Source organism: Rousettus aegyptiacus, unplaced genomic scaffold (genome assembly GCF_014176215.1).
Source record: "Rousettus aegyptiacus isolate mRouAeg1 unplaced genomic scaffold, mRouAeg1.p scaffold_m13_p_2, whole genome shotgun sequence".
Taxonomy (NCBI): Eukaryota; Metazoa; Chordata; class Mammalia; order Chiroptera; family Pteropodidae; genus Rousettus; species Rousettus aegyptiacus.
This window is the reverse complement of record NW_023416295.1, coordinates 67,951,838-67,964,793: the sequence shown is the minus strand read 5'-3', so window position 1 is coordinate 67,964,793 and position 12,956 is coordinate 67,951,838. Positions and strand designations below refer to the sequence as shown.

Sequence of the window (12,956 nt, the reverse complement as noted above, 5' to 3'; positions counted from 1 at the left end):
AGACTGGAAATTTAATTCTTTTAAAATTAAATCTCAGGTTCTGGAGGCCACAGTAAAATCCATAGGGAGATCTTAAATCTTCAAGTTCTGCAGCTATGTTAGTCCTAAACAACAATAATAATAATAATAAAAATAATAATAATAACTTTCCCTTGTCTATAGGAACTTTCAAGTGCAGACTTCAGTGATTCCTGAATATGATCTGGTATAACTAACAATCTCCAGTTTACCACTGAAGGACTTTGTTCATAGAAAGGGTGAGTGACTTGGCTAAAGTTACAGAGCATATCACTGGTACGGCCAGAAATAACATAGAGGGACTGCTCAGTTTTTGTTGCAATAGTCTGTCATCCATCATGGAAAGGGAGTAGGTAGTGATGATCTTATCTACTAAACTGAATGTGCATTCATTTGAAAGAAAACCTAGGAATCAAAGGGTGGCACAGCACAGTAGACATGTTTACAGGGAGATAATTGAGTAAATCCTGCCATCCTGCCATAAGGAAATTCTGCTCAGTGGTGTGTGAATAGGGGGAAATTTTAGTCATAAGAATAGTCAAGGTGCATGGATGCGGTCTGAAAGTTATGAGATTCTGGAACCACATTCACAATTGCCACCCAAAGAGCCGCAAGGTCACCCTATGCCTTTTAGTGACTGGATTTAGAAACTAGACGTCTGGGAGTTGCATAAGGAGAAGCCATATATGACTTGAATTGAGTGGTTGGGTAATGGTTGTTATAATTTTCTGATTCTTTGGAAGGTGGTATGGCTACATCTTCAATTGCAGTCTGAGGACTGGTGGCTTGTAATTCTGATAATGCTCTAAACTTGCTGCATCTAATTGGACAAAGAATTTTCTTTTGATAAGTTTCAGTTGCTTATTTTTTAAAAATTATTAAGGTGAAAAATGGTCCAAAATTCCAAATTCTAGGTTTTGTGGCTGGGTATTCAGTAAGATTGTAGAAGTTTCGGTGGACAATTGGTGCCTAGATAGATCCATTGCTATGTCCAATTCTTTTCTAAATGTGAAATTGTAAATTTGGAACTGCTTAAATGGATCTAATTATAATATAATAATGGCTATATTTTAAAATTAAAAATAAACTACCTATAGAATCATTACTATTAGGATTTTGGAGTTGTATGGAAGGAAATACAGTTCTCTGAGCCAAATTCTGACTAATTGCTTAGATTTATTATTTCAGATATCTAATTCATGGCTTAATCATTTGTAATAATAGAGAGTTGAGAATGGGGCATCCTTTTCCCAGCGTTGAACATTTTGGGTTATTAATTCTTCTCATTCTGTCTTATAATATTCTATACCAATATTCTATACCAAGAATACAGTGTCTGTTCCTTCTGCTATTTGATAGCTTTCAGATATCTGAAACAAGTGATCATGTTAATTTCTTGGTTTTCTTTTTTCATTCATCGTAGGGCATATAGATGTTTTCAGAAATTTATTGTCTCAAAGATTTCCCTCAATCTTTAGTATTACATGAGGATTCAATCTAACTTATAAATGTCCTATGTCATATCATTGATATTTTGTTATCCCCACTCAATAAGAACAAATAGATTAATATTTAGAAGGTATTCTTTTTGACAGTATATTTTGTCTTTTAAATCATACTTGTTTTAGGGAAAATCAAATTAATTTGGATTTATCCTAATTAATTAAAAATTATTTATTTCTGGCTTGCTTTGCTTAGAATTAGTCATTAAATGCCATTTCCAATAACACATTGCCAAGATTAAAAAAAAAACATGTAAAATGGCAAAAGGAAATAAAAGGTAGAAGAATAAGATAGAAATGGGTAATGTTCAATATATAAAATACTTTTATGGGTTATTATATACTTATTTGTGGTTTGTCCGAATTTAATTCTGCACTTGCTAGCAGCCAATTCAAAAACAAAAACAAGAATGAATGAAACTAATAGCATCTAAAATGTTAAAAAGGCAATTGGAAGAAACTCAACGATTCCTCGTGCTGAATCCTAAGATCATTTTCTCCTGAGTTATCATAGGGAGGACTCTCTATGATGAAGTAAGAATGTCTTCAGGAACCTTCTTATAGTGAATTCCGCAACAGATTTCATAGGATTTTATCACTATCAATAAAATTCCCAAGTGCAAGTGACTAATATTCAGTAAGTATTTGTAATGGATTGAATTGTGTCCCCGCAACAAAAGATGTTGAAGTCCTAACCTCCAGTCACTGCGATGGTTATTTTATATGGGATTAAGTTCTTTGCAGATATAATCAGGATAAAATGAGGTCTTACTGAATTAGGGTGGGCCCTAATGCGATGTGACTGGTGTCTTTAAGAAGAGAAGAGACACAGACACAGACACGGAGGGAAGACAGCCATGTGAAGTTAGAAGCAGCTCTGAGTTGGCTGCCATATGCCAAAGAGTGCCTGGGGCTATCAGAAGCTGGAAGAAATAAGGAAGCATCCTTCTTGAGAAGTTTCAGAGGAAGCATGGCCCTGCTGACACGTTGATTTTGAGTTTCTAACCTCCAGAACTGTAAGAGAATCAATTTCTGTTGTTTTAAGCCACTCAATTTGTGATACTTTGTTACATATACAGCCCTACAAAACTAATATGGTGCTCAATAAATATCTATTAAGTGTATGAATAAATTTTACAGACTAATCGACTGATGGAGAAAGGCTGCTCAGAAATATAGAGAAACCGCTATGATCAACTAAGAAAAATAATTGATATAATCCTACCAGATATATTTATATCCATTTCTCTTTTTACTGAAGTCAGTGTTTCTGCAGAAAAGATTTATTTATTGCAGTTTATAATTAATTCATGATCAGGAGGTTTAATGTGTAGATTTGGCCGCTACTGTGAGCCATTTTATTTTCTGTGAAAGACAATTCTTAGAGCTTTGAGCAGTATCCAGCCTATAGTAGGTATTCAAATAAATGTTTATAGGAATAAGATATATGGTATATTCTATTGTTACATGATTGATAACAAAGGTAGAGGAATGTCTTGTCCCCAAATGCCATTATTAAAAAGGGGACATACTACACTTATATATTTTAATTAGTTGTGTCACAGGTCTTCTGTTATCTCCCCTTGTGAATTTTGCCATATATAATGAGTGTGCCTGCCTCATTTTCATTAGTCCTTTTCTCAAAACACATACTTGTGACTTCCATCCTTATCATCTCTATCTTCAAGAAATCAAATAAATCAATGACTTCCTAAACATTGAGAAGAAAAGAAAATGAAAAATGAGCCAAGAGAAAAAACAATGTCCTGATGCTGATTGGAATACAGCCTATCAAAGTTGTTGCAAGACCAGGTTCATTCTCTTGAGAACTGGCTTCCCCTCCTACTCTATCCTCAAGGCAGTCAATGTTGTGATAAGATAAAGGCAGCTACGAATGGGTCAAATTTCCACCACAAATTTGAAAAGCTCACCAAAAGATGAATATCATGTTTGATGAGTTAGTTTGAAAAAATTCACGTTCTTTTCAATAAGCTAATATTTTATTTGAAATGATAAAGCTTTCGAGAATCACTAAACTCCTATGAATATGACACCTTCAACTAAAAAGCAGAGATAAATCTCTCGAATTTGCAAAACAAGAGGCATCTTTCCGGACCTGAAAAGAAAAACAAACAAACAAATTTTAAAACAAACAAACCGGAAAACAAAACCAAAAACGTGGTGGGAAATCTCTAGCGGACCTATGGAAATATGAAGCGCTTGAATGCTCGCATGTTTACAGAAAGTTCTGTTCTATTCATCTTTCCTAGGTTCATCCCACTGGCAGTTCCACCCCTGTAAGAAATATAATGGAACACAATCTCGAAGCTGCCTTGAGCTTGTAACATTCACAGGTTCTCTCTCCCCTCCAAATTTGAGCTGAGGCACTTTTCCTTTCTAAAGAGCAGCATCTGGCCTCTTCGTGCGCTCATTTGCATGCCAATACTGGATTGCTCTCCCAGCGCACAGCTATTTAATAGTGGTGCTGGTGTCCGAGCTCTGGGAACAAACCAAATGGTTTGGGTGTGCTTTTGTGCGCAGTGCGGGTCGTTGCTACAGTGTGCTTATTAAGAATAGTACACATTCATTATAACAAGATTGCTCTTTTGCTCAGGGGCCATCACGGCGCATTCTGTAAATGAATTAACAGTAGCATGCATTTGTGTATTATAGGCCCAGAAGATGCATTTGTTTATTAAATAAATCTGCAACAGAGAACGTATAGTTGAAAAAAAAATCTAGAAAATAATCAGAGTGCGCATGTACAGTAACTATTTTTTTTAAACCTCGACGTCTTGGCGAGTTTTCCTCCTTTGTTTCTTTTAAATAACCAGAGATCACAGGCCACACCATAGACTGAAAGCCTGCAAAGAGTGATGTAGAAAAAGTAGAAACCAAATTTAAGTTACAGAAGCACAAAACATTTTCAGAAGTGTTACTGTAAATAATCACATAACTTTAAAATAATTTAATATTATGAGCCTTTGTTTTTCTTTAAATTCTTTTGTCTTTCTTAAAAATCATTTGTCTCTAAAAATCGCTACTTTTTTTAACTTAATTTTTATTTTTGGCTAAAATTTAGCTTGAATCACATATAGAATTTTCCCCATTGAACTTTGCTTTCTTTTGAAATACAAACTTTGCTTTTGGGGCATTCGGCTAATATTGATCTATTTATTTCCAACCTTTTGGCCCAGGTATAGCTAGTATAAGTATATTAATAAACATGAGCTGGTCTGTTGGATTTTATTCCTGTTAACTAATGATTTTTTTAAAGCCCAGTGGCAATTTACAATTGCACTAAGAACTCAGAATACGTTTTAAGATGTGGCTATTCTATATTTCTCTCCACTTATGTTTTTTATTTTGCTGTCGTTAATATATTATCTGATCTGTTGTGTACTTTAAGTATAATGGAAAGAAAGTGGAAATATTTTAACATACGAAATGCTGAAAGAGTCTAAAGCCCCAGCAGGGATAGTAGAAAAATCTGTTAAAATGAACTGAGAAAAAAAAGGAAGAAGAAACATATTCCCAAAATTTTGAAATTCTTATTTTATTTAAAGGACTGATGTCTTTAAAAAAGATAAATTGATTTTGTATTTGATTTCTTGAAGCCTTTTTATAAAATCCAGGGATAGTAAGTGAAATTTGCCAAAATATTTTAAAAGGGAAAGACTGCTCGTTGGATTAGGACTTCACAGATTTTTAGCTTAGCAAAAGATTTATCACACTATTAAAAAAATACCTAGCTAATTAGTACATCTGCAATATAAAAAAATATGTTTTATAATAAATATGGCAAGACTTATAAAAATAGTCTGTATGCAGCAAAAACACATAGCTTATTGAAGCAGTATTATACTTTACTTGCACATGGAATCTTCAATACTTAGCATTTTGCCCTTAAAAAAGTAATATTTGGATCTGTTATTTATTGGGGGGAGGGGAGAACAACAACCTATCACTGTAACTATTGATTTGATAATTATGAAAGGGAGAAGAAAATATGTAAAACCTGGTTTCTTTTTCTTTTTCCTCTCTGTCTCTGTCTCTGTCTCTGTCTCTGTCTCTGTCTCTGTCTCTCTGTCTCTCCCTCTCTCTCCCTCTCTCTCGCTCTCCCCCCCACCCCACCCCCCACTTTGGTAAAAAGGTTTATTTTCTCAGAGCATTTTATTTATTCTGTTGCAGCTTTTAGTGAGGCCAGCCAATCAGAAAGTCTGTAAGGGCCTAGGCCCAGACTCAGTGCTGAGCTCCAAATGCGATTCCAGTCCTGACAGGGGGATTATAGGAAACAGATGACTTACGCTTCTAATTTGTGGCCTTAAATTGCAAACAGAATTTCAGGAGTCGAGCAGAGTAATAAATGGCAATAGAAAAAGCCACACACAGCCAAATCAGTATGTGGTGGTTGTAGGTTAAACTAAATGGGAAGAGACAGGTTATGATGGTTCAGTGTATTACAGAGAAGAAAGTCTTAAATTACCAGTGCTGAGAGGTATTGCTCCACGGCAGACAGCATTGCATTGTGCAGTCTACAGATATCCTAAGCAGAACAATAAAAAAGCAGGTTTAACATAGAACCTGTTGCTGGAGGAATCATTTTTTTTTTTCTCTTTTAGAAATGGAAGCGGTGTTTTATGTTTGTTTTGACCTCTGCTGTATACTTGGCCCCTTAACATCTGTTTTCTACCATTGCCGTTTTTCACACCAAATTAAATGTCGAGGAGTCAGATAAAATAAGTTCAAAATATGTCCAAATTATTTTTGTTGACTTTCAACAAATGTCTCAGTAACTCTTTTCACACGGAATGATACAATTTAAATGCCAACATAGAAAATTATTTTTCTTTCAACATTTTAGGAGCTGAAAAAGGAATTTTGAGGTGTACTTAAAATTGGGAAATATTGCATTGGCCTTTTTGGTAACTTGTATGATTGTTTCAGACTTGCCTTAAGGTTTTTCTGTCATATAAAGTTATGTGCATTTGTTGGACAAAAATTCCAGTAAAATTATTTAACAGCAATATATAAGAGTCATTATTCAGAGCTGCTTCACACCATAAATATCATTTAGAAACAAAAGAGATACACTGTTTATCATGTGGAAATCAAGGTTTTTGTTTTCCTTCATATTCTCTGTGTGTGCTTGTGTGTGCATGTGTATAGGAGTAAGTGTTAAGATGCTAATGATGCGAATTTCCACTGTGATAGGAGGTCAGACTTCCTTAAGTCTATATTATGAAAATAAAACAATGCATTTGAATTTTCAAATTCTAAGTTAATAAACATTTCAACAAAAGCAAACTATCTTTCTTTAAAATAATATCATCTTTTAAGATCCAACATATCTGTGCATTGGAGTTTGACAAATTATTCATAAAAAAATTGATTGAAAAATAATTACCACATCCTATATTATTTATTGCCAATATATCAAAATAACACATTCTTAGTGAATGACAAAAATGGGGCGCATTTTAGTCCATAATGCTGTGTTTGAAGTGGGGCCAAGTAGAATCAATAGTTTTTCTTATGAGCAGGAAATCTATCACACTAAAATTTAGATCTTTTAACTACTATACTAACTTTGAACCTTTTGTTTTATATGCAAAAAAAAGCTGTTATCTGGCAGGTAACTTGGGGAAAAATAAACTATTTTCATTATACTATTAAGCAAGCCTGTTGATAATCATTGAAGATGACTGGCTAGATAGATTTTGATTAATCGCTTGCAAAAATTATGCTTGTTGGAACCACTTTATATTCTGTGTTATGGTGACATCAATGTTGGTTATAGCTATTTCTTTGTAGAATGTTTTTGTTTGTTTGTTTGTTTTTTAAATCATCTGGCAAAAAGAGAAAACAAACCTTAGTTGAAAGCTTTTGTCTCTAACAGAAAACTCTTTTCATGCTTCTTGTCGTCTTCTTCTTCTTCTTCTTCTTCTTCTTCTTCTTCTTCTTCTTCTTCTTCTTCTTCTTCTTCTTCTTCTTCTTCTTCTTATTTTCAAGAAATGCTCAAATATTATTTGTGTCATAGTGGGAAGACTGGGTCTCTCTAGGGCCTGAACCTTTTCATCCAGGAGATAGCTTTTGTTTTTGTACCTCATCAACACTGATCACCTAATTAAATCTGATATCTCCGGCTGAAGCAAAATGATTGGTAACAGTTCTTTGGAGTTTACTTAATTAGTTTCGATGTAAATGTAGTGATATTTTATAAAATGGAGTTGAAAAAAGAAGAGGCAAAATGCAGTCTTACAAGGTATGGGGGTGAGAGGGAGGGCAGACTACTATGACCAAACCATGAAAGCAAGGTGTAGTTCCAATGCAAGGGCTTGCAGACTTGAGTCATTCATTAGTTGAGATCATCAAGCAGATCTGACCTGGAAAAAGGCTTCCTGTCAAACATAGGTCTGGGCATCCGTCAGGGCTTCAGATTCTACACCTTGATCTGCCCAAGATACTGACACAATTTTCTTTAACAAACATGAACAGACTTTTTTCTTCTTCATTTTAACATCTCTCAGGGGTTGGATTCCCTTTCTTCTCCCGCTCTGTAGAGAGTAAAGGGAGCTTGTTAACTTGCTTAGATATTTTGACTGCGAATGCTCTTTGGCCACTTGCCTGTGGTAACAGTGTCAAAGCATAACTTGGTATAATTGCTATATTTGCAGTCAGAAGAGTGTTCTGTCTTTATGTTCAAGCTGCTAAATAAAAAGCAAGTGTCGTTTTGGAAAATCCAGTAATTTATCCTCAAAATTCAGGGAAAATACTATGTATGACTTACCTGGTAGGTCTTGTGTTCATTGCCAAGATATGCAAGAATATAATAATGGGGATTTAACTATGTCAATTAAAAGCTAGTAAAGTCCTGTATTTACTATGCTGAGATTAGAGGACAATAAAATAAAATTAAACTTAAAAGATGAAAGCAGCAGAAATGGACTCTTTATAATTTAAAAAGTAACTGGAAGGCATTAAAATTTTTAATTATCCATTGTGTCACAATTTTTATATGTTATGTATTAGAAATGACAATTTTTGATAGACCTTTTACTTAATAGAGACGTACATAATTTACGGACATTAGCAATACCCATTCTGCAAGTGGAAATTAAAACTGTAGTGGAACTATTTTATTGACATGTAATAACAGATGGCAATCTAAAATCATTTTTACTATAAAATGTACTTTTAAAGTGATAAAGTTGTATTCACTTTGTATTTTGTGTGTTTTCGAAGAGTTGTTACAGTAGGAAAAACTATAAAATGGAATTTGTGTTTTTTCCCCTTAATACATAATAATATGAAATTTGAGGAAAATAGTGATAAATGATAGAAAACTATGGATATCCTTCTGAACATTTTCATGCATGATGCATGTGTGCACATCTTCGAGGATGATCCTTACAGAGTGAGTGCCAGCTGAACATTATGTAACACTGATAGGCACAGGGCTGCCAATGCCAGCATTTTTAAGTCAGAGAAAAATGATCCTTCCAGTTAAGTAGACCCTCCCTGTGTCTCACAAACTGTACAAATCTGCATGCTGCTGGTAGGTAATGACTCGTAATTAGCAAGGCAGGCAGGTAATGACTTGAAATCACCTGCCAATTGTTTCTGCTCTATTTCAAAACTCTGGATGAGTGGGAAAGTCATGGGGGGCTATAAGGATGCAAACAGAGAAAAGGGGAGGAACACAACCAGGGAATCTCGTTCTGAATAGAACTTCTCCCCATTTGTTGCTCATTTTACTCTCACGTTCTCTCTTAGCAGCGCCAAAGAGGCATTGAGAATTGGCATGTTACTTTACCTGCCTGCTGCTCCTACTGAGAGAGATGGTGCCTGTTGAGAAATTCTGTGCTGTTTTGGAATCAAACCAACCTTCTGAGTTTTAGCCTCTACACTAAAAACTGGGATTGAGAGAGTAATGGCAGCTCAGCTTGTTTGAAAAGAAGCACGAATGACTCAGAGCCTGATTTTACCTACCTGTTACAGCCTACTTCTTTCGTTTTCACCAGCTTTTCCCAATTTTATGAGGAGCTGTTGGTATTGAAACAAGAAAAACTGGGAAAGGAGTCTGTGAAAAATCAAGACTGGACCAGTTCTCTAAGGATCCCACAAATGCTTTGAACCAGTGTTTCACTCTAGAAAATATTTATTAAGTTTCAAGTGAATAACATAATCAAACATATTGAAATGCATGTAGGTAGGGATGAAGTAATGGTGAGCTGGACAATGTAATAGAAATCCGTTATACTTCAGCCAATTGCTAAACTATGGGTACAGAGTGGCCAGATACCCCAAATTCTTAAGAGGAGACATAACTCTGGACTTTTATGGAAAAATATCCCATTTTTAAAACATCGAAACTAAGTTAAAAAAAATTAAACCTCTGTGGGGATGAAACAAAATTTTATGCCACAGGCTGCTAGTTGATGATCTTTGTTTGAAATTTTATTTTTATACTTGGTTCCTTTTGTGTGTGTGTGTGAAATAATCTCATCAGATTAGCAAACAAGAAAAAAAAAGAGGTGAATTTACACATGCAACAAGTATTCTTTGGTTTTTAAAATTTTTCTTGTGATTGTTATGTCCAGGTGCTTGGAAAAGGGCCTCAGGAAAGCCCCCCATATAATGTCTGCTTCGTTTCGAGTTTTCCCCAAATGTGGAGGATTTCCTTGGGCCAATCCTGAGGGGCTCTGTCAGACTTACTTCTAGAGAAGAACTTCTCTGAGTCCTGACTAACTGGTTCTAATATGTCATTATTAAGGAGAACTGAGTGTCTTCTGTCAGACCAGCAGTCCCATAGACTCCCAAGACTACAGCCTAGGAGTTGTGAAGGCCTGATTTCATTTGATCTGGGATCTGCCTAATTAACTCCTACCGTTACCTTGGGCATGCCACTCCATCCACTCACCCTTGATTTTCTCACTGGTGAAATAAGAGTAATGTACTTACCATGTAGAACTGTGATCAGAGTTAGATAAAAATGCTCAACTGTTTCTTTTACTAAGCTTTCATCTAACAGATAACTATCTTGTAGTCAATGGACTCAACAGCCAGATACATACATCATACTGGTTCAAGTCCGAATCATAAATATACTTTACTTAAATTCAAACTCTTCTATGCTTTTCCAGAATATTTAAAGAATATTAGTAAAACTTCTTGATAAAGTTCACTTTCAGTTTAAATAATATCAAAATCATTTTCTGACATTTAGAACACTAATGAAATTATATGACAAATTTTTTAAAAGTTCAAAAGTTAGAAAAAATAAACCTTGCTTTTCAGTGTAAAATATGAAGGGAGAACTTGCTTTGATTGTGAAGATTGGCCTATTGGACAAAATGATGAGAACACTTTTTTAAAAAATTAAACCATTGTATTATTCTTTTATATTCATGTAAGAAATTCTCTAGGAGTTCAAGGTTAATAGAGATTAGTCATACATAGATAGACTTTATTAGATTTGTATGGGAATGACAACAATAAATAGAGCTGATCTCTCTGAATGTGCCAAGGACTAGAAGAAAAAGAACGTGCCTAATAGTTGTTTTATAGTAAGAGAACCAAATTTTTGAGGTGGCTTCAACATAGTCTTAAAAACCATCATGTCTATACTAGATTTCCTTTCTATGCAATTACTGTAATTTTAGAAGACAGATTTCTAGCTATATTACAGCAAACTGAAAAACTACTTGCTTATTTGTTAGGTGGAGTTTTTTTTAACAGGAAAAGTGATAATATAAGCACTTAAACCTTTATTCTCAAAGTGAAAGAGAAAATTGAATCTATATGAAGGCAAAAGTGAAATTGGCCTAATTTGTTCTTTTTCCAAATGCTTTTTGTATACAGTTGACTTTGAAGTCCATGGACACCTTATTCTCTTTCTACCTGCAATAATTTTTGTATATAGTTCTCTAAAAATAAAGATATTGAAATCAATCTCTCATTCAGCTACTAGCTTCCAGTTCTAGGTATTGATTGTATAATTTTATAGTAATTAAGATAAAGTTCTAGCCCTAAAGTTATTTGAGGTTTCTTTTCTCAGGGTAAAAAAGAAATTGGCACCTAAATTGTTTGAAGATCCAGTTTAATTTAGAAAGGACAAAACCAAACCATAGGTATAGAAAAGGATATATTAGTTGAATGACATGAGCTATTTAAAGACAAGAGAGGCCGTGTTGTTAAATATATTATTTTTATTTTTTTGAAATAACTGATTATAACAGAAGGGAATTAATAATATACCATGATTTTTGCATAGTTTGACAGCTCCAATCTTAAGATATTATTCATCTTCTTCATCTGTTTGCTCTTATGTGTGTTCATTTCAATATTAAATAAAATATTAAATGATAGATTTAGTTTTTCATAAAGGAGGACTCTAATAGAAGTTAAGCAGAATAATCCAAATACACATTATAAACAATTATGTATAAAAATTACAATACTTAGGTAGTTTATCAGCATGAAAATAAAAACATAACTCATCATAACTAGGTACAACCATCAGGTCTATGTTACTTTAGGAAAAAAAATCTGCTTAAGGTCAAATTAATTATTTTGCTAAGTAACTTTTCTATTCTAATTTGTAAAATCTTAAAAACTAACATTCATGTAATGTTTCAAAAAGAATTTAAATCATTTATTCAAATTTTTATGAGTCATTATCAGAGTTTATGCATTTTTTCCAATCAAATTATGTTCTTTTAAAAAGCCAGCTTGGTAGGAGTGGGTTGGGAGGAAGAAGTCAGAGAGGGAGGGGGGCTCAAGAGGCACATACAGAAATTGTCTTAATTTCTGAGAAATGTGGGTCTGACAATCACTTAAGACAACGTAGTTGATATGGCTGTCAGGATGAACTCTTTTCAAAGGAATGTTTTTATAGAATATTATTGTGACATTTTGTTCAGATGGATGTCTTTAGCAGTATTTGATTAATGTAACGTAATAAAAGAGATGCACACCAAAGTGTCTGTACATGTCTTGTTAAGTATATTTGATTCATTATATGTGGTTCTCAGTTCTTTCCTCTTTCTGCAGTTCATTTTTTATCATTTCAATAATATATCTATAAATATGGAAAAGTTGGCACTTTCAAAGTCTTTGACATATATGGCTTTTAATTCATAACTCTAAAAAATTGTATCTTTCAACCCGTCATTTTAAAGCTTGTAGAGTTTATAACACCAAGTAACCTGAGTTAGAAATTAGATTTTGAACTTTAGCAAGAAGATGTATAAGCTCATGAACCTAAAAGTTGAAGAAAAGATACCTAGACATAGTGTTAAGATAAAATTATGTAAAAGAATCAATTATTAATTATATTTAATTAATTAATTAATTAATTTAAAGATTATATTGTTAAAATCCCTGGAGATATTACTGGGGTCTCATATTGATTACTAGTTTCCAACTTATTTT

The 12,956-nt window shown here is 33.7% G+C and overlaps 1 long non-coding RNA gene across 2 annotated transcripts in view; it reads left to right on the top strand.

Moving 5' to 3' along the window:
• LOC107512939 overlaps positions 1-12,956 on the top strand; it is an 85,374-nt gene that overhangs the window by 12,047 nt on the left and 60,371 nt on the right. For both annotated transcript variants that reach the window (XR_001597442.2, XR_001597441.2), the window contains exon 4: positions 163-257. This is a non-coding gene — a long non-coding RNA (uncharacterized LOC107512939). The remainder of the gene's footprint in view (positions 1-162; positions 258-12,956) is intronic.